The 26,594-nt window shown below is 41.0% G+C and overlaps 1 protein-coding gene across 5 annotated transcripts in view; it reads right to left on the bottom strand.

The window, feature by feature from the left end:
* Window positions 1-26,594, bottom strand: part of Tafa2 (TAFA chemokine like family member 2) — a 475,889-nt gene that overhangs the window by 411,776 nt on the left and 37,519 nt on the right. For 2 of the 5 annotated variants that reach the window (XM_063264600.1, XM_063264597.1), the window contains exon 1: window positions 1-24,734. The exons of the other annotated variants lie outside the window; for them this stretch is intronic. The gene's annotated coding sequence lies outside the window, so the exon portion shown is untranslated. Of the gene's footprint in view, window positions 24,735-26,594 lie in introns of those variants that run through there. 5 annotated transcript variants of the gene reach the window in all.

The raw sequence follows: 26,594 nt of genomic DNA, 5'->3' as shown, positions 1-26,594 counted from the left end.
CTTTATGCTGACAGTCCCAGTTCTTTCATCCTTCTTCATTGTTTCCTGTCACACACCTTAGCTCTTGATGTACCTTTCGTGCAACTTATTTGCTTAGATTCTTTTTTTTTCTTCTCCCTGTGGAATGTGTCTCATAAGCGCAGGGATTTTTGACAGACAGTTTGCTGCTCTGACTCCACTTCCTAGACCAGTGTCAGCCACAGCATAGGTACACAGCCACGCTTCCGAGAATGAAAGAATAAACAGCCGCTGGTACTGTAAGTCTATCTTCTAAAGCCTAGTCATACGGCGACTGCTATGGGGATGGAGGGGGTTGGGCATTACAGCAAGCTGCTCAGTGCCAGTTAGAGCCTGCCACTGAGTGAGCATGCAGTTCTCAGCAAAGTTTGGCCTCCCATGGTACAACCAAATGGCTGCTTCGCGACTTCTTCTCCGGTCAGTGCGCCACTCAGGACATGTGACACAAAAGAAACAGAAAAGTACATTTTAATTTAAAATAACATTTTTTTTCCAGAGGAGGTGTAAGATTTACATTTTTAAACAGGCTTGCCAGCATTCTCCTGAATTCAATGAGTGTCGCAGAATTAATAGACTTCATGACACCTAAAGAATCAAGTGAAAAAACAATTTTCTTTCATTCTTGCAGGATAATTAAGGATATAAATGAATAAACCATACATTTGTATGAAACGGTTAGATATGATTAAACGGAAGGGCTTGCCAACGCTGTTCACCTTTAAGACGAACCCAGAAAGTAATGCTGTCAATCAATTGTTAAAAGATATGCCAAGGGAAAATAAAGACAAATAAGGGAGAAAATATAATTTAATGCCTTTGAAAGTCATAATTACCCAGGGCCCTTTCAACACGAGCACCCGATGCCTGCTGCAAACTGAAGAGTCCTGGTAGAATGACTGAGGGTCACAGGTATGCAAGCATTTCTCAGTTCATCCTCCCCACAGGAGACTAAAGCGGTAAAGTAAAACATTACTCGCCAGAGCAGCCGCCTGGCAAGTTACAAGCGATGGAAAAGGCACAACACAAAGGCGTCAAACGACTCTAGATTGTGCCTTCCCCCATTTTACAGTTTATACACAGTTCTAATTTAAGGCTAAACACGGACACTCAAGTCCCTTCTGGTTGACGATAGGATGTAGACACCTCCGCCAATGTCTGTCCCACAGAAACAGGTCCCCTGCTTCATAGATTAGGCAATGGGTAGCGTACATCTTGGTAAGGTAGGCTGCTTGACTCATAGCAGGGGACAAAGGCCCAAGGAGTCCACCTTTCAAAGAAAGGCGTCCATGTCTTCCGAGACCACAGCACAGGAGAGCTGGAGGGAATGGAACCCAGTGTCCTTACTGTAGCAATAAGGGATGTGAGGTTTGGACTCAAGCAGTGACTTGCCCAAGGTCACACAATGACTGTGCCAGGATGAAAATAGTCTCCCAACTCCCAATTCAACCATCATTTCAGGAGATTGTGGGCACTCGATAAATATTGGTTTCTCTTCCTTTAAAGGTGTGGGAGGAAAGACCAAGAGAAAGGACAGTGTCATTTATTAGTTTGCTTGTCCTTTTTTAATATAGACTTTAGAAAGACAATGCCACAATCACAGTCTGTATTTTATTTCCTCGGAGCGTGATGTGATCTTGGGTAAATGTGTTTTATGAAGAGATTTGTCCTGGCTACTTGGCAGATTTTACTGTAAATATTTTAACAGTTTCCTATTATTTAGCCATAGGATTAAATTTTTATCCTTGCCTGCCCAGACTAATGTCTGCAGATTGTAAGTGGTTTTGTGAGCGAGCGCCTGCAACGGGAGCTACAGTTTTCTTCACTCAAGAACACTATGGGAGACACCCAAAGACTTCCTCCTGCCCTACGTGAAGTTAGCTATCTACTCTTGGAGGAATTCTATCAGTCCCAGATAACTCCTTACTGGATACCAACCTCTTCTGGTGCTATCTGTTTAACCGATGATCAAAGGTCGTGACGCGAGAAACTAGACGGTATGATCACCTCGGGACTACTGAAGTGCACAGTAAATACTCACTCCAATGACCAATTTTCTTTGGTCAGCATCACAACTCATCTCCCCCTACCCAACTCTGTTCCCTCCTTAACCTTCACAGGGACAGATTCCTAATCAGTATCTCACACCTCACCCTGCCTCAGTGTCTGCTTCCGTTTCCATACAACGTGCTACATAGTTTTACTTTCTCCCTCCGACCCCTTAGCCACAAGCTTTCACCCAGCCCCATCCAGTTCCAAGTTCTCTGTGCATCTAATGAATTCCTCCCTCCCGGAGGAAAACGAAAGGTTAAGAGAATGACCAATCAAAGAAGACCATCCATGTCCAGTCAAAGACCTGGAAGATGGGTGGGATCAAACAGTCTAGAATGAAGAGAGAGGAGGTTAGCCCTGCTAAGTATGAATTGCAGGGGAGAATGCCCCGCTTATAATCTACCATGATCCATGTCCCTGGGCCATGCTTATGTTTACTGTCCCTTTAACGTCTTATGATTGTTTATGCTCTAAAATAGCTCTTACTGCTTAGGAAATAGGCTTAGAGAAGCTAAGAAAAGTGTTTGCTCGGAGCTATTAGTCTTCTAATCATAGTTACTCAAGTGCCAGGGTCATCCTTCCATAGTGAAAGAGACGCTCCAAGTCCCCACGCATCGCAGAAGACGGAAAACTCACACACATCAAGGTTGTGTTCCCAGGACCTGTGTCTTCCATCCACGAGTCTGATTACACAGCTCTGGAGGGATGGAGGCTGGCTGTAGGTAGGGTGTCTGTAAGCTCCTCTCTCAAGGGACTTAAGACAGCTGGTGACAGCCTCCCTGTGGAGCAGGTTCTTCAGAGAGGCTTTACCTTCTACGTCTCGCTCCCTGCTCTTAAAGAATAAACGTTGGGGTTTGCTGTTTACAATTTCCTTTCTTTCTTTTTTTACTTTTAGTCATTTTTTTTATTTAAGATATTCTGATTTTGTGTAAACTCATACAAGAGAAAGAAAGGTGAAATTAGGTGGGACTAGGGCTGAAGTTAGCTGGTGGAGCACTTGCCTGTTATGTGTGACGGTTAGATTTGACAGACAATACTTCAAAAGAGAGAGAGAGAGAGAGAGAGAGAGAGAGAGAGAGAGAGAACATTCGTACAGTAGAATATTTTACCTGCTTATGTAGCTTCTCCATTGGCTCAACAGAGATTTTTCTATATGAATATAATGTACCTGTATACACTTTGCTTTATGAAGGCCCAATGGGAGCATAAGTTTGATTGCACAAAAAGACAAAGTTATATATGGAGTCAGGGAAATACAAGTGACAAGCTGAACAGAAACCTTTGTTCCTAATTTTCCTACCGTAAATTTTTAAAACACTTCTAAAAAAAAAAAAGCATGGGTAGGTAATTTATCTCAAAATATGGGTGTGTGCACTTTAAATATATGAAAATATGCATTCTCTTCATAATAAGGTCATAACCAACTAAACCTGAACTGGGAAATCATCCCTCACTGATCTTACGGGTATGCTTTAAGCAAGAACTGTCTGCGAGCCTAGGGTGAAGCAAGGAACTGCTGTTCATAATTTTCAAACAAAGAATTTTGGCCTGGCTCTTTGCTGCTTCAAACGGAAAACTTTAATGAATGTGGAGGCTCTGTGGTTTCATCCCTTAAAGTGAACAGTCTCTTGATTTGGCTCTGTTTCAAATGCTTTTGTTTTTTAATTTTTAAAGCTGGGGAAATTAAGGGATATAACTCAAAGGTTGGGCAGTGATGGTGCATGCCTGAAACCCCGGCACTCAGGAGGCAGACAGAGGCAGAGCTCTGAGTTCGAGGCCAGCCTGTTCTATAGAGGGAGTTCCAGGACACCAGGTCTACCCAGAGAAACCCTGTCTGGGAAAAATGTGGGAGGGAAGAAGGGAGGGAAGGGTGAGAAGGGGAGGAGGGAGGGAGGGAGGGAGGGAGGGAGGGAGGGAGGGAGGGAGAGAGAGAGAGAGAGAGAGAGAGAGAGGAATTTGAAGAGATCCATCCATCTCCAACACAGGAAGCTGAATGCTAGTCTTGCAGGACCCCCCTTTACCTTTAGGTATGACTGATGCTTGTCCCAGTTAACCTACTTAGCTGAGACTGGGAGGGCCGTGTTCACTCTCAATTCTGATGCTTCTGGCAGCTATACATCTTCCTAATTAAATATACGACACTCTCTTTGTCACTCTGTCATCGATGCTGTGGTGGTTGCAGGTGTCCACTAGTGCAGTTTTTCATGCTATCCTGGACATCCAATATGAAGGCACTTTATTTCCATCTGTGGTAGTAGTGTTATCAGTCTCATCTATTATGAATAAAGAAATGGCAGATATGGAGATTAAATAACTTACTATCTTTATGAACTTATGTCTGAAGAAAGCTAAGTTCTACTATATATAAAATGGAAAAAAAAATAGCAACTATAAGCACCCAGTCAATGTTCCCATCCCCGATGCCCAACATGACCTACACCAATCCCTCAGCTAACACTTGTGGAGCAGATGAAATTCTCCAGAGCAGAACGAAGGAGAAACTGCACAAAACTGAGTAGGAGAGGCAGGGCCTGGTCAGCTACCTCTTATCACTCAGAATTGAAGATTGGTAGACAGCCGGGAATTCCAAATACCACTACCCTTTTCACTCCACTGGACAGACAACCAATACTGAGGAATCCTGCAGGGCAGCTATACCAAAATTGCAAAAGAAGAGAGCAGAGCATGGTTCTAAGGAGGAGAGGTATCCCAGGGAAGTTTCTCACTGCTCTCTCAAGATAAGGTTCCTGTGGCATTTCTAGAAGAAAGATAACTTTAAGTTACCAGAATCCCCTTACATCTAAGTGACTTCTTAGCAATATAAACAGATCTATCCTTAATCAAAAGGGAGTACCAGAGATAGTGAAACTGTTTAAGATTAATTTAATTATTCATAACACAATGGTGCATCCAGAAGTCAATAACCACATTAAAGATATAAATAAGCAAATATATAGCTGGGATTCAAATCCCGGCATTCCCCCACTGGGGAGAGCCATGGAACATGATCCCTCCAACCTGCATTTTCAGGTGCTTTTTTTCTTTAAATTTTTTGTATATATTATCGTTTTGTTAGATTTTTTTCTTTTGTTTTTAAGATTATATAACAGAAGGTGGCCTTGTTGGGTATCAATGGAAGGAGAAACCCTTGGTCCTGTGAAAGCTTGATGACCTAGTATAGGGGAATGCCATGGTGGGGAGGGAGGAGGGAGTGGGTGAGTGGGAAGGGGAGCACCCTCATAGAACAGGGGAGGGGAGATGGGATAGGGGATTTCTGGAGACAAAACTGGGGAAGGGGATAACAATTGAAATGTAAATAAAGAAAATATCCAATAAAAAAGGATGACATCATTTCTTTCTTCCCTCCAAATCCCCCCATATATACTCCCTTGCTCTCTTTCAAATTCATGTTCATGTCCTCTTTTTCCATTGTTATATAATATATAACATATTATATACATAACATATAATATATATCTATCCATTTTCATAATGTAGTATGTATGTTTTCAAGGCTAACTGATATTGGATAACCAGTTAACATGCTCTTCCCCGTTGAAGACCACTCCTCCCACTCTCAGCATTCCTTAGCTACCTGCAGCCTCACTGGACTCCTCCATCTACTTTGCATGTCTATTGCTGCTGCCCTTGTTCAGCGCATGGTCAGGGGGGCATGTTGGTAAGTCTTTATGAGTGCAGCTTCTAACATTCCTAAGAGACGCCACCACTTGGCAAACTCTCTGAACCTCTGGCCCTTGCAATCTTTGTGCTCCCTCTTCTGCAATGCTTCCTGAGCCTTAGCAGTGGGGGCAGTATTGTAGATGTATCCACTGGGACTGGACTCCACTGCTCTGCCTTTCAATTGGTTGTGGTTTTCTGCGATGGTCTCCATCTATGGCAAAGAGAAGTTTCTTTGATGATGGATGAGGACTACACATACCTGTGAGTATAAGGACAAATAATTATCATGTAATTAGGGATTATGTATAAGGACAAATAATTATCATGTAATTAGGGATTATGAAGGCTCCATGGAGTGGTGGTTTTAGGTTCTTCTCCAAGATTCACAACTTCACAGCCTTGAGTAGTTGGCCAGGTTTCCAGGACCAGGTAAGATTTCCTTCTGTTGAATGGATCTGAAGTCCAATTAGACAGCAGTGGGTTATCGCCAAGGTATGCATGCCACTACTGCATCCATGGGGTTACCATGCCATGCTAGTCATTATTGGGGTTCGTTGACATCATGAGTGGATAAAATTTTAGCTGCTTTCCTCCTTTGGAAGCTTTCGTGGTGACTTCTATCTCCAGGGAGAAGTCTTTCAAGTCAGTTCCAGACCAGGGGCCTCTAGACCCTGTCTCTGATGTGCATTGTGCTGCTTGGACAACCCTGACCAATAATTCAAAAGAAGACATCTCATGCCTGGCACTAGGATTTCTGCTAGGTTGTCTTTGACTCTTGGGAACATTGTCAGTCCGGATGATAAAGTTTTATTTAAACTTCATGTGTGTGTTTATACACAGAATTACACATATCGTGGGAGTTTTTAGATAGTTAATACTTGGATCCTCATGCCACTCTCAGGCATTCATTCCTACTGTTATTCTTCCTCCTCCCTCCATATTTACCTCCCTCTCCTTCCCTAAAGACTATGCCTATTCCCTTTTCTCTGACTGGATCGCATGTACCCAGCTATTCCCTTCTCTGTGATTCCTCGAGCCCCCTGCTCTGGCAACTGTTCCTCTTTACTTTTCTGGCCTCGTTGTTTGCTTCAGGATGTGATGCTCTCATCACATGTTCACTTTAAAAAGAAAAATCTCAGAACTCTTTTTTTTTGGTTCTTTTTTTCAGGGCTGGGGACCGAACCCAGGGCCTTGCGCTTCCTTGGTAAGCGCTCTACCACTGAGCTAAATCCCCAGCCCCATAACTCTTTAAGCTCAGAAACACAAAGAGCTCTCTCAGTGCCAAGGCCAACATACTCCATTACTTATATCACATTTAGCCTGCGAAGAATCAGATGACCTTGTTGTTGAGACAGTCTCTGATGTAGCTCAGGTTTGCCTCAAACTCTCTATGCCACCAAAGGCATCCTTGAGCTGCTACTTTTCTGGCCTCTACCTCCCAATTAGTGGGAACACAGGCATGTGTCACCATACTTATTTTGAGCCATGCTGGGGCTCAAACCAAGAACTTCATGTATGCTAGGCAAGCATTCTGGCAAGAGATCTATGTAATATACCCAACCAATCTTCCAAAACTAATTCTATAGCATAATGGGTTTCATGGTGGTATTTGCATATGTGATCCTGGATGCTATGGTAACATCCAGCTCATCCCTTGCTTGTCTTAACCTCCTCCCTTCTGCCAATTAATACACAGTCTTCATACATTCACATCTCTTATTGAAATCTAAACTCCACATGTAGGAAGAACAGTAGCAACTAACCAGACCACCCAGAGTTTCCAGGACTAAACCACCAACCAAAAAGTATCCATGGAGGGACCCATGACTCCAGCTACATATGTAACAAAGGATGACTTTATCTGGCATCAATGGGAGGGGAGGCCCTTAGTTCTATGGAGGCTTGATGCCCCAGCATAGGGGGATGCTAGAGCAGTGAGGCATGAGTGGATAGGTGGAGAAGCACCCTCATAGAGAGAAGAGGGGAGGGGGAGAGGGAGGATAGGATGGGGAATTACAGAGGGGAAACCAGGAAGGGGGATATCATTTGAAATGTAAACAGATAAAATGATTATTTAAAAAATGTCTGTCCCTTGTGTAGCTATACTACACTTCGTTCATCTCTTGATGGGCACCAAGAGTGAGAAGTCCATAGTCTTTTTTTTTCTTTTTTTCAGAGCTGGGGACCGAACCCAGGGCCTTGCGCTTGCTAGGCAAGCGCTCTACCACTGAGCTAAATCCCCAACCCTGTCTTTTATAACTCTTATTCATCCCTCTGAAAATGCTTAGATTGTCCATTATTGAAATAATCTACACGCATGACTAGTTTTCTGAGGGGCTCTGTGGTGGCTGATCGTGGTTGTCAAGAGACTGACTGTACCTGGAATCAACTAAAACCCAGGTTGCTGAGCATTCCGATGAGGGGTTTTATTGATCCCATCACTTGAAGCAGAGGGACTATCCAAAATCTCAGTGGCACTTTCCGTGAAAGCCCAGATAAAAGAACATAGAAGACAATGTTAACCTTTCACCTCCTTGCCCTGACAAGTTCATCTACCTGCAGCTGCAGCATCCCTTCATGCATGTTGGAAGCAATGTCCTCAGGCTTCCAAAGTGGATTAAAGACCAGTTGATCTCCAGGAATCTTTTAGATCTACAGTGACAGGCTTGGATTACTGAAACATCCAATTTCATAGACTGAACGATCAGACTCTTGGCCTCCCCAGAATGAAACTGACATTTTTAGACTATCTGAATGGTATCCTGTAAGCCGATATAAAAAAAAATCTTTTCATATATGTATCTACATGTATTCTTGTGTCTATATGTATATATATGTATGTGTGTACACATACCTATGTATAATATATATTCTTTTTAGATATATTCATTATATATTACATATATCATACTAACAGTTCTATTCCTTTATAAAATACTAATACGGTCTCTATTAAACATGTCCAAGGTAACATACCTGGAGCCACATGCCAGCATATTCCCATTACAGGTCATTCATGTGTTATATGTAGCAGTTAGAAACGGCAACCCCGGCAGAAGTAGCAGAAATCTGATTATTTTCCTCAGTCATATTCCTCCTGAAACCCTATTCAACGTCTCCTCTTGATTTGTTGTCTGTGTCTTTGGACAGGGTATCCCTTAAAATTCCAGTGCTTCCTTATGTTGATAAATCATCTTATTAATAAATTAATAGATTTAATAGATTTTTCGAGCCAAGTAAGGTAGAGGTTTGGAAAAGAACAGGCAAATTATAAATGCCACGTGTTTTTGTCAGCGAGATATATATGTTCTTCTCCAGAAGCTGCATTTCATGGAGAGGGTGAATGTCACCAAGCTTCTACAAGAAACCTTTGTCCCGTATTGTGTCAGCCTGGCATCTAACACTTCGACCAAATATCAAAAGAGGAACTTCTTCTAGAATTTCCTCTACAGAGACATGCAATTATGTCTGAATGTCGTCTCTGCCTATCACTTCTGCCTCAGGGGAGCATAGCAAAGTAAGATCACCTTAGCTCTGGAAAAGGATGACTCTGTCCTTCTACCACAGAACAGGAAAGGTTAAAATAAGCTAGAGGTTTGTAACAATAGCTTGAAATTAAAATATTAAAGTGAAAATGAAATGCTGGAAAATTTAAGAGTGAAGTGAAAATGAAATGCTGGAAAATTAAAGAGAGGCTAAAACCTTCGCTGAGAGCTCACGCCACGAGCCAGTATTCTCGTGATACTACAAGACACTCTTTGGGATGCAGGACAAAGCAACAATGAATAGCTTCACCTATATCTCTGCACGTTCTGGATTAATGAGAGAGGAGATTCTAACCTTTAAAACGAGACAACATTAAGATTAGGCAAAAGCAGCCCTTCCTGTTATCTGGTGGCAGAATGTCATCTATACTCCACGTCACCGCGTGCTAGGATGCTCTGGGCTAGCAGGCTATTTTTTTCTTTACTCTTTTAATTGGTGACAAAGTAGGGCTTTGTTATGACACCTTCATAGATACACATGTACTCTGCTCATATTTGCCCTCCTTTTATTCCTTCCTCTTTCTAGTCACTACCCCCACCCCACTCCATGCAAAGGTCCCCTTTCTAGTTCTGCATCATATGTATAGACAGATAGATGCACATAATTTAAACCTGGATTTATCACTTAATAAAAACGTGTGACACTTGTCTGAGTCTGCCCGGTTTCACTCAGCATGATGATATCAAACTCCATCTGTTCCTCTGCAAAGGACGTTTGTTTAAAGACCTGACTGTAGCAAGGTTCAGGCCTCTCCGCCCTGTATGAAGGATGCATTTCCTCATCCTGGTGACTCTCCTAAGAATGAGAGATGCCTAATCTCCCTGAGCCTAGCTTTGAAATCCTGTCCCTAAAGCTAAGACACATCGCAAACAGTGCGGCTCAATATTCTGTTATACCTGGAAACATGATCTAAGGCTCCCAGAGGCACAGAGACTGCTACCCTATGCCCTGAGTGGTCTCAGTAATACCTCTGATAAGGACTATCTTTAAGATAAAACAATCAGATTCCAGACTCTAGTTTGATAATCCTCCCTTGGGAACTCTGTTTAGACAGAGCCTGAGGTCCTCGAGAGAAGCTGCCTCTCGGTAAAGTGTGAGCTCTTTACAGAACCAATAAGAACTGCACAGATAAGAGGATCTTGTCTCCCTCATCCTGACTAATCTTATACTGATTTACCTGATATACTCAATTAGAACTCAACAGTACAAATGCTAATTAATATGTCCTTCTCAGTAGAAGAAAAAATCAGGTATCTCCTAATATAGTTCTGGTTCCCCCTTGTCAGGGATTCATTGATGTTTTCAGACATCGCAGCCTAAAACCTTTCCCTCTTTATTCTTTCCATGAGCCCACTGAACACATAGGTTTCCTTGAGATTCAGCCCCAGGCCTCGTGTAACCAGTACACCTCAGCTGGAGGGGTTCACACTCTTAGCCTGACCCTGAGGAGAGCTGGGTGAAGACCGAATCAGAACAGCCAGAATCTCAGTACAGATCTGAAAAAGATCTAGCCTGAGCTACATGCCAGGTGAGCACACTGGTAGCACTGTTTATGCCTAGTTTGCTTTCTGTTGTCGGGCAGAAAGATTTATCCATCCATCCCGTGCCTTCCTTCTATGGATCCCAGTCATGTTTCCTCAGACTCTTCACTGTCTTTTCTCAATAATTTCTAGTTTATATGGGAAATATACACCAAATAAAAATTTAAAAAAATAATTATCACAGATAGGACTTGGCTTTTCAGTTAAAACACACGTCCATTAAACGGTCAAAGGCAAGAGCTAGGCAACACTAAAGACTTTAGAAACAGATTTTTGAACTGCGTGCCAGGGCATTCTCAGGAATCCTGAAGGCCTCGGTATTGGTTGGAAACCAGAAGTCACTGTCTCTCTGCTGCTTCTCCGTCTTTTATTCACGGTCCGTCAAGATCAGTCTCACTCTGTCCCCTTTATACATTAGGTTTTCACCTAAGATTGTGCATGATTAAAGTTTGTCACATACACACATGCACACGCATGCACGCATGCACACAAACACACGTACAAATGTCTCTGTGAACTTCCTTGAACTGTCGCTATGTCCTTTTGCCTTGTCAAATAAGAATAAGGGTAAGGCAGCTGTACTTGCTTAGAAAATATTATCAGCAAATGACACTAGTCACCCTGCCGACATGGAAGCAGCGTCACTGTAACTGCCTCTAACGGTCAGCTCTGCTGAGAAACTTCCCTGAACTCTCACTGGACCACAAACGCGCTTCCAAAGAAATGTGATGGACGACTACACCCTGGCCTTTATCAGGAAGTCGGTGTGAGCAATTTCAGTATGGCGGATGTTTCTCTCGCCTCTGAAACTGCTATTGACTAGATGGTTGATATTCTTTACGTTAAGATCCATGTAAAGACCTCTCCTCACAGCCAGGGGACAGAAAAGTCTTTGACTTCATTATTTTTAAGATACTATGAAACACGTAATTCCCTAGGTTTGCTTTGAGCCTCTGGCAAACCAAGAGTTACACTGGGTGTTCAGTCGGGAGGGAAGATCTATATTCAGATGCTGTGTTTTCTGACCCAATTATCGCCCTTGTTTCCTTTAATTCTGCCAACATTAATTGAGTCTTTAAGTGCTAAGCATGGTGAAAAGTGCTAGAAGCATAAAGATTATTTAAACATGACACTTTCCCTCTAAGAGATCTTGGTCAAAGGGCACTTGTCTTTTTGTTCTATTCTCATGATTTTTCTGCACGCAAATGGTTGATTGTAATTTAATAAATGAACGTATTGTAGAAATAGAAGGTATAGACTTAAATTTCCCCAGAAGGTAGATCCCCAGAAGGTAGTAAATCATTCTCTCTTAGCCTTCTGCGCCTTCTCACTCGGACAGAATGAGATTAACTCAAAAATGGTAAATAGCTACAACCACACACACACTGGTCTCAAAGTAGAAAAACTGAAGCAAACCAGAAGGATGTAACACCTCCCTAAATGCTCCATCCCCTGTTGTATGCTTATTAATGGTAGACCCATCCTGAGGCACTCCCACTCATTAAAGGACTTCATGTTTCAGAAAAACAAATGAACAAACGAAAGATGGTCCCAACAGACGTAACCAACACAGACAGCATGTTAGCAGTCACGGACGTGACTTCCCATCGCCACCATGATCAAATTCCGACAGAAGGATTAGTTAGGACTTTCTAATTTGTAGCTTCAGATGATATGACCCCAATCTGTTGGCTGGAGCTAGAAAGGTTTCCAAGGTCCTTTGAAGACTTGTTTATTTGGGCAGCAAGGTATTCATCTCATCTCTTAAAGGAGCCAGAACAAGCCAAAATGGAAGGTTGGTCCAAGAAGCCAGTCAGCACCTGTGGTAACCTGGAAGAAAATGGCCGCCACAGGCTCATGGGGAGGGGTACTATTAGGAGGTGTGGCCTTTTCTGAGTAGGTGTGGCCTTGTTGGACACCTATAGTGTGTCACTGTGGGTGGGCTTTGAGATCTCAAAAACTCAAGCCAGGCCTAGAGGCTGACTCACGATCTCTTTCTGCTGTCTGCTGATCCAGATGCAGAACTCACAGCTACCTCTCCAGTGCCACATCTGTCTGCCTGGATGCTGCCATGCTTCCCGCCACGGTGATAACGGACTAAACCTCTAAACTGTAAGCCAGCCCCAATTAAATATTTTCCTTCATAAGAATTGCCAAGGTCATGGTGTCTCTTCACGGCAATAGAAACCGTAAGACAGCAGCCATCTTGCTGGCTTGGCCTCTTCCCTTGGTACAGAGCACAGAGTCGCTGAGACTCCCCTGCAATGGCTGACTATCGTGCCCTGGTGTATTTCTCTCACTAGTTCCTTGCCATTTACAGCATAGATAAAAGTTGTTCTCCAGAGAAGGAAATGGTGTTCTTAGACTTTTTGCTTGCAAAGAAGTCCGAAAGGTGTTGCTACAGAAAAGCAAGTCTTCTGTAAGGGCAGACTAATGCTCAGAATGACAATGCGTGTGGCCTGTTTATAAAGTTATTTAGCACTACAGACAAAAGACTCAATACTTTATTGTTAGACATCATTGCTAATTTAATAACAATTATGTAGCCATAAAATCTTTCGGTTGGCTCATTCTGATTTCAACTGTAATTTTTCTAACCAGAAGTGTTAGTAGGTTCATTTCTTTCTGCTTTAGATTTGTGTATGTTATGTACAATAAAAATCTCTATATCTGTACCCTCTTTCTACCATGAGGATGTCTATACCATATATTAGAATAGACTATGTTATTTAGAGAAGTGTGTTTATGAGGTTAGAATACTAACAGGACTCAGAGAATAAATTCTTCAGTTATGTTTCATTTACTTATCAGATATAGTTTCCCACTGAACTATTGAAACAAAATAATGTTAGCCTTTAGATGTTTATGGTTCTAGGGAGGAATAGGAAACACAATGTAAGTGTGTAGTGCAAACCATTTTCAATAAAGCAGACATTTCTGACTTAGTGCCTCCCATTGGAATGGAAAGTCTATCCATAAAACACACAGCAGAACAGCGCTGCTTTGGAAAGTGTGCAAGCATCCTTACACGGCAGTCAACAACAGGAGAGAGAGAATGGTATCTAGAATGTTCTTCCTGCCACAAGCACTACAGAGTATGTTTAATTCCGTTCATGGTCTCAGTTACTATTTTGTGTACATAGTGAACAATGCAGTAAAAATAAAAATGGAAGGAATGTGAACTAGCCTCAGCTCTACATAGATAGAGTGGCTAAACAGTAACACACACATACACACTCTCACACACTCTTTTTTTTTTCTTTTCTTTTTTTCAGAGCTGGAGACCGAACCCAGGGCCTTGCGCTTGCTAGGCAAGCGCTCTACCACTGAGCTAAATCCCCAACCCTTCACACACTCTTACATACACTCCCACACACACACATACACACTCTCACACACTCTCACATACACTCCCACACACATACATACACACTCTCACACACACTCTCACATACACTCACACACACACACACATACACTCTCTCCCACACACACACACATATACACTCTCTCTCACACACACACACATATACACTCTCTCTCTCTCTCTCTCTCACACACACACACACACACACACACACACACACACTCCTCACACACCCAAGATAAAGAAGTGGGAAGAAAGAGAGGGACAAACACCCTAACACTCTCCAAACTCAAGGATTCACTCTTGGCCCGAATAATACCACCAACTTGCTGAATCATTCCGTCATCTGGAGAGGTTTATGTATTTATGGATGATAGTCTATGACAACAAAAAAGGGGGGAATCCCAAACTTGGAAAATCAGAACCCAAAATCATGGGTCTGAAGATATATAAGAACATTCTGATAATGTCCTCCCTACATGTTAATGCATCACCTGTTTAAAGATCTGGGTTATTTTATCCTGAAACTCGGGATGGCTCTCTGACAGAAGGGAAGCACAGGGCTCAGGAAGGGGCAGTGAGTGACTTCAGCCTAGCTGTACACAGCTGCAGCTGCTCGCCTGGGTAATTGCTGCTACCCAAATCACCAGCATAATTGTGGTTCTACAGACATATATTTAAAAGCCATTGAAGTATCAAATTATATTATAACAATAGAGCCAGTTCCCCAGAAATATTCGTGTTTTAATTTTGATAAATCTCCAAAAATGTGTTGAACCCTTGCTATAGGGCAAAAAAAAAAAAAAAAGAAGAAAGAAAAAGTCAAAGTGTTGTGACATGTTGATGTCCAACATGACAACAGAGAGAACAGCATACACTGCCAGGCTCTCCCATGTCTGCTAATCATTCTCGCACCATCACCTGGCTCCACTATCGATGTAAGGTAAACTCAATAACTTGTTAAAATTAATGAGTACAACTTCTGATTTTTACAGTCGAAAATAGAAATCTGGAGTTTGAAGGCAGTTAGGTTCCTTCTCTGCAAAAGAGTTAGTGTCCAAAATAAACTCAATAACTTGTTAAAATTAATGACTACAACTTCTAATTTTTACAGTCGAAAATAGAAATCCGGAGCTTGACGGCAGAAGGTTGCTTCTGCCAAAGAGTTACTGTCCGAAGCAAGATGAATCTTCAACAAAACAGGAGCCGTCTGCTGACCCTGTCCTGTGTCTGGCGCACTGATGTTTCAGTATTATTTCAAGTGTTGTGGGAAAAATCAATAGATAAGGAATCTTGGCCAATGCTCTGAAAAAAATATTTCAATCAATTTAGACAGAATCTCTCTAAGAACAAAAAGAAATATATAAACAGGATGCTAAGCCAACTACATGATATGAATAATATGACATAGTAAAAATTAGTTCAAAATACAGAATCCAATGGTTTATTAGGTGCCAAATATTGTCACCTATGTACTGTATGACTATGTATCAAATCACTGAAATTCTAAGGTAAAATACAAATTATACATTCTGAATAGCTTTCGTGGTGTGGTGGTTTGAATGAGAACAGCTACCTGGTCCTGAGTTAATAGGACCCTTGGGAAGCATTAGGGGGTGTGGCCTTTTTGAAGGATGTGAGTCTGGAGTGGCCTGGAGGTCCTAAAAAGCCTCTTCACCACCACACCACCTCCAGTGTGCTCTCTCTTCCCTTTCTTGCAATTTGAGGTGTGAGCTCTCAGCTGTTCCAGTCACCACTCCTTCACTCCACCATCACCCATTTTAACCCTCTGAAACCTTCAGCCCAATTAAACCCTTTCTTTGATAAACTTCTTGGGTCCTGGTGTTTTATCAGAGCAGTAAAGAATAAACATATGCAAACAAGCAAAGGGAAGGATTATCTATTTGCATACAAAAAGTCCCAGAGAGGCTGGGGATGCAGCTCAGTTGTAGAATGCTTGCCTAGCAGGCCCAAATCTTGGGTTGCTTCTCATCCTCTGCAGCTCACAAAGTAGGCAGTGATGTGTGCCTGTACCCTAAGCACCAGGGAGGTGGAGGCAGGAAGACCAGAAGCTCAAAATCATCTTTGGTTAGAAAGCAAGTCAAAGGTCAGCGTGAACTACATTAAAAACTTGTCCAAAAAGAAAAAAGAAAAAACAAGCGAATAGTAAGAAGTTATTGGACTTGCTTTGGTAGTTGAAGGATCCATGCCACAATTCCATGATTGTGGGTGTCTTAGCCTTTCTGGGTGATCTTGCAACTCTACATCCAAGCCCAGCTTCAGATAAGAGGGAGAAAGGAGACGAGACAGAGCAGAAGCTGCGTGGGACCATAAAACAAAGAAGTGAGACTGGGCTTTCAGATCATCCAACTAGAACTACGTGACAAGCTCCTTCTGATATCGAGAGACATCCGAACAGTGAGGCTTCTAAAGGCGGCCATGTTTCAGATCTGTCAGAATTAGAGATAGGTAGGCAATGAGGAGAAGAATGTGCTGAAAAGGCAGCCCACCAGACCTGGGCCGTGAGTCCTCAAGACTCGGTGTTCGGGACGACATGTCTGAAAGTGTTTTGTTAACTAGTGAGCCGACGAGGCTGACTTCTGCTCTGAATAACCAAACGCTACACTATTTCCACACAAACATGGAAAACAATTTAGAATAAGATAGGTTTACTCTAGCATGCAGATATCTTGCCTAATGTGACAATACCTTACTTGATAAACATGCACATTTCACATACATATATACACACATACTCATAGGAATCAAATAAACATAAAGTTATCTTCCATGTGTATTTTGGACTGTGTAAATTTAAAGCAAGAAGGTGTAATACATAATATTCTCGAAAATTTTCAATGTCTTCCTACTTTTTTATCCTGTTTCTTGATATAATTACATAATTTACCTTTGTTGACTCATTTTTGCCTTAAAACGTGGCCTCTGTGCCTTTAGACTTCATTTTCAAGGGGTGGATTAAACTGTAATTAGTGCAGTGAATTTAAATGCTTTGGGTATTGTGCTCCTCTCTAGAAAAAAAAATATTAAAAGGTAGGACAACTATAAAAAAAAAAACTTAAGAACATTTTTTAAATTTATCACCATGTAACAAGCTTGTCACTTTTTCCTTTTATGAAATCTATGAATTTTTTTTCATGTATCAGAAAATGATTTGTAAAAAAAATAATTTTTAAATAAAAAAGTCAATTCAGGAAAAAAAGAAGCTGCAGAAATATTCTGTCTCTGTGACAATATAATTACAGTGCACGAAGAAGCAGCAGTTACCACAGCCATCTCGTTTCTATTGAAGAGTGGAGAACACGCGACATCAAAATGCAGTGTGAACATACGTGGGTTACAGTAGTCAGTGATATTATGAAGCAGATTGTTGGGAAAAAAACATCTGTAAACACCTTACCGCCATCTGCCCCTGACCTGACAGGGAGACCCTCTGCCACCAAGCCTACAGGCCTGCATTCTAGGCCATTCCCATAGTGCACCACGGCAGTCCACGCCTTCCAGAGGGCTACCACACGTGGGGTCCTTCCCAGCTCTACATGTAGCTGTCTCCTCCTTGTTCCCCTAGTGCTGCCCAAATGTCAGCTCCTCGTAGACAGCGTCTCGGAGCACCCTCAGGATCACAGGAGAATGGACCTCCCTGAAGGAACCACTCACCATACTTGGACAATTATTTATCTGAAGTCTTTGCCATTTCTTGGCACGACATATCTGTTTCACCTAATCTTTTCTGCTGGTATAGGATATATAAGTTTCCCAGAAAACGGGGGCACTGCCTGTCGTGTTCACTGTCCTGTCTCCAATGCTTAGAACATCATAAAGTATATCCCATGAATATTCGCCCATTTGTTGGGTGACCGTTGCATAAAAGTATGAGAGAGTGCATGTGTGTGCGTACATAGGTGCATGTGTGCATGCATGCTTCTGTGATTACTACCTCTGCTGGTGTAGGTTAAACTTATGTTCTCTATACACTTTTCTGAAAAACAAAAATTCCAATATATCCACGGCTTATGCCGAGTGAATTCCTAAGCTACAATCAGCTTTGCTACTCTCCGTGATTTAAGAAAATAGGAATGGACAAACAGTAGGCATCCAAATGGGATCAACTGCATTGGTCAAATCCTAATTAAATTACCTTTAAATATGACACAGAAGGAAAAGATTCTTTGCAAATGACTGAATTGTTGCTGAAGTAGTCAGAATGAAAAAGGCCCTCACAGGCTCGCAGAGAGTGGTGTTATCTGAAAGGATTAAGTCATGTGACCTTGTTGGAGTGGGTTTAAGAGAAGGGAATGTGTCTCCGGGCAGAGGGAGGGGAGGCTTTGAGGTTTCAGAAGCTCAAGCTGGGCCCAGTGCTTCACATTCTCTTCCAGCTGCCTGCTGATCCAGATGTAGAGCTCTCAGCTCCTTTTCCAGCACCATGTCTGCCTGCATTCTGCCATGCTTCCCGCCATGATAATGGACTACCTAAACTGTATCTAAATAGGATTTTAATCCATTGAATTATCATTATCATAAATAAAATATAATATACAAATAATAAGGGAAAAGATGCCTGATATCAGAAGATATCAGGTAGCACTCAATTCCTTTCCTGACTTTTTTGAGCTAAAAAAAAGAAAATGTCACTTTTATTTAAAGTACTCTAGCTTTGGGAGAAAAATGATAGTAACCACCTATTATGTAACTATGATAAGTGAATCTTTTTTGCTGCTACTTCAGTTGTGCTGGTGAATGAGGTTTGGGGTGTAAGTTTGGTACCCATATATAATGTGTATGACCAAGTCAGGTAGTTAGCATTTCTAACTCCTCTGATAACTGGATTCTAAAATCAGCAGAGTTCTAAAACCTTCATTAAATTCTGGCTATTTAGGGGAAACATATTTTCTTCCTATCCCACAGTATAACTTGACCTGGTTCTGAAGAACTCTTATGTAAACACGTTAGATAAGGCAAAAAGGGCCATTTTGTAAAACCTCAAGTTGTTTCTATAAAGCAGTGCCTTGTGGAGTGTTGTTAATCCCTTGCCAAAAAGGTGGATGCAGGGAAAACTTGAAAAGCAACCAAAGGTTTTTAATAATTCTGAGGAGACTAATATTCAGTGTAATGACCATTAATAGAAATACCCACAGTCTCATTTCCATCAGAACTGCCACTGTGAACTGAGTACACTACGGCGAATTAACAAGCATTGTAAAATTCCAAAGTGTTTTGTAGAGTACATTTCCCCCACTTAAGAATTATAACTTAGAAAAAAATGTCTAAAGGGAATACTTTCTTTCTCTAAGTGTCAACACTCCAAGTTGTTTCAATGCTAAACTACAATAAATATTTTTATGGCAGAATCTAAATAATACTCTGGAATTCTCCAGTAAGTCCCAGCTTCTAAACTAGGCTTAGTACAATCACAATAAAGTCATGGCTCTACAACAGTACATGTCTTTCTATATCCTTGGGTACCCTCCCTCCAGTGTTCATGGCTTTGAGCGTCCCCTCTCACCTCTCATCTCATCTTTGACTTTCATCTGAAAGAATAAGAAATAAGGAGCTAGAGAGATGAGTCTGTGGTTAAGAATTCTTGATGCAATGTCTCCTGAGCTCTATATTCTAGCCCATGGCTCTGCCTATACTCTAAACGGCTTGTCTACATCAGAGACAGCCAGGTTGGATGACCACCCCCAACTCAAGTGCTTGTCAGCTAGGTCCTCTTGGGGCACATGCAAAAGCAGTAAATTGTGCCTGTTCCCCTGTGCTCCAGTCTCTGGCCCACAGCTCTGCCTGCATTCCTGGAGGCCTGCCGGTATCAGGGGCAACCAGATTTCTAAAGGCCAGAATAAGAACACAATCAACAAAAGCCTGGGCAATAGGGTACCACCAGAACCCAGCTATCTGAACACATCAAGCCCTTGATATCCAAACACAGATGAAGTACAAGAAAATGACATTAAATCAAATCTTATGAAGATGAGAGATGCCTTTAAGGAGGGAATGAATAAGACCCTTAAAGAAATATAAGAAAATAATATCAAATAGGTGAAAGAAATGAACAAAATTGTTTAAGACCTGAAAATGGAAATAAAAACAATAAATAAAACACAAACTGAGTGAATCCTAGAGATTGAAAATTTTAGGTAAGAGAACAGGAACTACAGACACAACCATCACCATATACAAGAGATGGAATCTCAGGAGTAGAGGATACTACAGAAAAAAAGTAATACATTGGTCAATGAAAATATTAAATCTAAAAAGGTTTTGACACAAAACATCTAGAAAATTTGGGATAGGAATAGAAGATTCCCAGCTCAAAGGCCCAGAAATATTTTCAACAAAATAATAAAAGAAAATTTCAATAACCTAAAGAAAGATATGTCTATAAACTTACAAGAAGCTTATAGAACACTAAATAGATTAGACTGAAAAAGAAAATCCTCCCACCACATAATAATAAAAACACTAAATATGTAGAACAAAGAAAGAGTATTAAAATCGGCAAAGGAAATAGGCCAAGTAGCATATAAAGGCAGACCTATTAGAATTACACCCAACTTCTCAACATAGACTTGAAAAGCCAGAGGGTAGATGTCTTGCAGACCCTAAGAGACCAGCTCACAGACTTCTACACCCAGCAAAACTTTTAATCATCACAGATGGGGAAAACAAGATATTCCATGACAAAGCCAAATTTAAACAATATCTGTGCACAAATCCAGCCCTACAGAAGATACTAAAAAAAACACAGTCTAACCCAGCAAGGTTAACTGCACCCAAGAACACACAGGAAATAAATAATTTCACATAGCAAAACCAAAAAAAGGGACATACACACACGCACAGGCACACACACTACCACCACCACCATCAAAATAATAGGAAGTAAGAATCAGTGGTCTTTAATATCTTCCAATATCAATGGACTCAATCCACCAATAAAAAGTCAGGCTAGCAGAATAGATGTAAAAAAAAATTAGATCCATCATTCTGCTGCATATAAGAAATATACCTCAAAAAAAAAAGAAAAAGGAAGAAAGAAATATACCTCAACATCAAAGATAGACATTGCCTCAAAGCAAAGGTCTGTAAAAAGATTTTCCAAGCAAATAAATCCAAGAAGCAAACTGAAGTAGCCATTCTGATATCTAATAAAGTAGACTTCAAAAGAGATAAAGAAGGACACGTCATATTCACCAAAGGAAAAATCCACCAAGATGTCATCTAGTTTTGAATAGCTATTCCCCAATACAAAGGCATTCGCATTTATAAAAGGAGCATTACTAAAGCTTAAATCACACAATTGAACTCAACATAGTAAGAATGGGAGACTTCAACCTGAATCTCACCAATGTACAGGCCATCTGGACAGAAACTAAACAGAGAAATAATGGACCTAACGAACATCCACAGAATATTTCACCCAAACACAAAAGAATACACCTCTCAGCACATCACAAAACAAAGCAGATACATCAACAGATACAAGAAAGTTGAAATGACCCCATGTATCTTATCAGATCACCATGGATTGAAGCTGGACTTGAACAACAACAGAAAGTCTATAAACTCATCAAAACTGAACAACTCTCTACTAAATGACCACTGAGAAGGAAGAAATAAGGAAATTAAAGACTTTCTAGATTTCAGTGAAAATGAGGGGACTACATACTCAAACGCAATGAAAGCAGTGGTAAGAAGAACGTTTAGAGCATTAGGTTCCTCCATAAAAATAATTAATGTGATCTCTTACTAGCAACGTAGAGCAACTGAGAGCTCTAGATCAAAAAGAAACAAACACACTCAAAAGGAGTAGACAGCAGAAAATAATAAAATTCAGGGCTGAAATCAATAAAATAGAAACAAAATAATTCAAAAATTCAATGAAAAAAGAGTTAGTTCTTTGAGAAAATCAACAAGATAAACAAACCCTTCACCAAACTACAAGGCAGAGAGACAGTATCCAAATTAACAAAATCAGAAATGAAAAGGGGGAATATAACAATAGACATTGGGGAAATTCAAGAATCGTTACTTCAAAAACCTATAAAATTGGAAAATCTAAATGAAATGGACAATTTTCTTGATAGATACCACTTACCAAAGCTAAATTGAGGTCTGGTAAACAATCTAAATAGACCTATGACCCACCCCCCAAGGAAGTGGAAACAATCTTATTAAAAGTCTCACAACCGGGGTTGGGGATTTAGCTCAGTGGTAGAGCGCTTGCCTAGGAAGTGCAAGGCCCTGGGTTCGGTCCCCAGCTCTGAAAAAAAGGAAAAGGAAAAAGAAAAAAAAAAGTCTCACAACCAAAAGAAATCCAAGAGCCAGATGATTTTAATGCAGAATTGTACCAGACCTTCAAAGAAGAACTAATATCAATACTCCTCAAATTATTCCATAAAATAGAGACAGAGTTAATTTCATGAGGCCACAGTTACCCTGATACATAAACTACACAAAGACTCAACTGGGAAAGTGAATTTCAGACCAATCTCTCTTATGAACATGGATGCAAAAAATGTTCAATAAAATACAGTCAAACTGAATTCAAAAACACATGCAAAACACTACCCACCATGATAAAGTAGGCTTCATCCCAAAGAGGTAGATTGGTTCAACATACAAAATCCATCAATGTAATCCACTATATAAACAAACTGAAAATTTTGTTAAAGTACATTATCATCTCATTAGATGCTGAAAAACCTTCGACAAAATCCAACACCCCTTCATGATAAAAGTCTTGGAAAGATCAGGGATACAAGGTGCATAGCCAAACACAACCAAGGCAATGTACAGGAAGCCAAGAGCCAACATCAAATTAAACAGAAAGTATCTTAAAGCAATTCTACAATAACTGGGACAGGACAAGGCTGTCCACTTTCTTCCTATCTGTTCAACATAGTATTTAAAGTTCTAGACAGAGCAACTAAGACAACTACAGGATATGTAGAAGTCAAAGTATCGCTATTCTCAGATGATAAGTTGGTATATATAAGTGACCCCAAAAATTCTACCAGAGAACTCCTAAAGCTAATAAACACCTTCAGCAAAGTCGATGGTTACCAAACTAACTCAAAAAAATCAGTATCCCTCCCATTTACAAATGACAAATGAGATGAGAAAAAAATTAGGGAAACAACACCCTTAAAAATAGCCACAAATAATATAACTAACTCTAACCAAGCAAGTGAAGGCCTGTATGACAAGAACTTCCAATCTTCGAAGAAAGAAATTTAAGAAGAATTTAATGGCCATCCTACAAAAAGCAATCTGCAGGTTCAATAAAATTCCCATCAAAATTTCAACACAATTCTTTACAGACCTTGAAAGAACAATACTCAACGTCATATGAAAAAACCTAGAGTAGCTAAAACAATCCTGTACAGTAAAACAACTTCTGGAGGTAACAGTGTCCCTGAGCTCAGACAGTACTACAGAGCAGTAGTAATGAAACCTGCGCACTGGCACAAACACAGACAAGATGATCAATGGAATCAAATAAAAGAACCAAAAGTAAATCCACACACTTGCAGACACCGAAGTTTTGACAAAGAAGCCAAAATGACACAATGGAAAAAAAAGAATCTTCAACAAATGGTGCTCCTCTAACCAGATGTCAGCAGAGAGAGTGCAAATAGATCTATGCTCATCGCACTACACAAAACTCAAGTGCAAGTGCATCAAACACCTCAACAGAAAACCGGATACACTAAATTTGCTAGAAGGAAACAAGAGGAATAGCCTCAAATGTATTGGCACGGAAGACAACTTCCTGAATAGAACACCAAAGGCTCAGACACAATGATCATCAATTAAGAAATAGGATCTCATAAAAAACTGAAACGCTTCTGTAAGGCAACAGACACGGTCAATAGGACAAAATGACAGCCTACTGAATGAGAAAAGATCTTTACCAACCCTACCTGTGATAGAGGGCTGACATCAAAAATATATAAAGAACTCAAGAAACTAGACATCAACAAGCCAAATAACCCAATTAAAAATGGGGTACAGATCTAAACAGAATTCTCAGCACAGGAATCTCTGATGGCTGAGAAACACTTAGAGAAATGTTCAACGCCCTTACTCCTCTAGGAAATGCAAATCAAAACAGTTCTGATTACTTTCTCACACCAGTCAGAATGGCTAAGATCAAAAACAAGTGACAGCACAGGCAGGTGAGAATGTGGAACAAGGGGAACACTCCTCCATTGCTGGTGAGAGTGCAAACTTGTACAACCACTTTGGAAATCAATCTGATAGTTTCTCAGAAAATCCGGAATAGTTCTTCCTCAAGATCCAATTATACCACTCCTGAGTATATACCCAAAAGATGCTCCACTGTACACACAAGGACACTTTCTCAACTATGTTCATAGCAGATTTATTCATATTGGCCATAAGCTGAAAACAACCTGGATGTTCTTCAAAGAATGGACTTTAAAAACATGGTTCATTTACAAAATGGAGTATTACTCAGACGTTAAAAACAAGATAAATCATTAAATTTGCAGGCAAACTACCTAAAGACTATACATGGACTGACCCTGGACTCTGACCCCATAGGTAGCAATGAATATCCTAGTAAGAGCACCAGTGGAAGGGGAAGCCCTGGGTCCTGCTAAGACTGAACCCCCAGTGAACTAGTCTATGGGGGGAGGGCGGCAATGGGGGGAGGGTTGGGAGGGGAACACCCATGAGGAAGGGGAGGGGGGAGGGGGATGTTTGCCCGGAAACCGGGAAAGGGAATAACACTCGAAATGTATATAAGAAATACTCAAGTTAATAAAAAAAAAAAAAAGAAAAGAAACAAACAAAAAAAAAAAACCTAAAAAAAAAAAAAAATTTGCAGGCAAATGAATGAAACTAGAAAAGATCATCCTTGTTGAGAGAGCCCAGACCCAGAAACACAAACATAGTAAGCACTCACTTCTAAGTCTTAAACTACAGGCTAATCATGCAGACCCAAAGAAGCAAAGTAACAAGGAGGGCTCAAAGGGGGATGCCTGAATGTCACAGAGAAGGGGGGATAGATTAGACATTGGGGGTTATAGAGGGAGGGAACTGAGTGCGAGAGGGATGGGGATGGTTACAGAAGGGATGAGGTGGGGTGGGGAGGGAGGGAGAAGGTACTAGGAGAGACAACTGGATGTGGGGGCATCTCTGGGATGAGCTAGAAACCCAGAACAATGGAAACTCTCAGGAATACATAAGGGTGACCCTAACTTAGACGCCTATCAATAGAGAATATGGAGCCTGAACCAGCCATCTCCTGTAACCAGGCAAGACTTCCAATGGGGGGATTCAGACACCAACCCAGCCATAAAACTTTACACCCTAGATTTTTCCATCCTACAAGATGTGCAGGAGTAACAGATGGAGCATAATTTGAGGCAATGGCCAACCAGTGACTGGCCAGCTTGAGACCCATGCCATGAGAAGCACCCCCAACACTATTGATGATATTCTGTTAAACTTCCAGACAGGAGCTAAGCTTCTGTCATCAGAGAGGCTTCACCCAGCACCTCATGGAAACAGATGCAGAGACTCAGAAACAAACATTAAGCAGAGCTTGAGGAATCTTGGGAAAGAGGAGGAAGGATTGAAGGAGCCAGATGGGTCAAGGACACCACGAGAAAACCTACATTATCAACTAACCTGGGCCCATCACGGCTCATAGAGACTAAACTGCCAACCAGAGAGCATGCACAGGACAGACGTAGGCAGGAGCAGGGGCTGTCTCTGACTATATTGCCAGCCTTTGGATCCTGTTCCCCTAACTGGGCTACCTCATCCAGCCTCAGTAGAAGATGTGCCAAGTCCTACTGCAACTTGATAAACCACGCCTAATTAATATCCATGGAAGGTCTTCCTTTTCTGAAAAAGAGAGGAATAAATGGTGGGAAAGGAGGGAGAGGAAGCTTCAATCAGAGTGTAAAGTAAATAAATAACTTAATCAAAAATTAAACAAACAAAAAAAGAATGCTTGATGCCCTTCCAGAAGACCAGAAGTTCAGTTCCAAGGACCAACACAACTCACAACTGCTTCTAACTACAGCTCCATGGTGTCCAACCCCTCTGGTCTCTAAGGACATTTGTACTCACATGCACAACTCCCCATCCAAAAACACACATACGTAAGTTAAAATAATAATGAAAATAAAGATTAAAGAAATAATAGACATTCTCTGTGTGACAGGTACCATGGTTTTAAAGAGACTGAAGGAGGAAAATAAGTGTTTAGGAGTTATTTAATGTCTTTTTAGTAATTTGTTAATTTTTTGTATTTGTGTACACACATGCACACGAGGAATGTGTGCGTGTGTGTGTGTGTGTGTGTGTGTGTGTGTGTGTGTGTGTTCACATGTGCATTT

This window comes from Rattus norvegicus, chromosome 7 (assembly GCF_036323735.1).
Source record: "Rattus norvegicus strain BN/NHsdMcwi chromosome 7, GRCr8, whole genome shotgun sequence".
NCBI lineage: Eukaryota > Metazoa > Chordata > Mammalia > Rodentia > Muridae > Rattus > Rattus norvegicus.
Note: the sequence above shows the minus strand (reverse complement) of the source record. Positions and strands in the feature narration are given on the sequence as shown.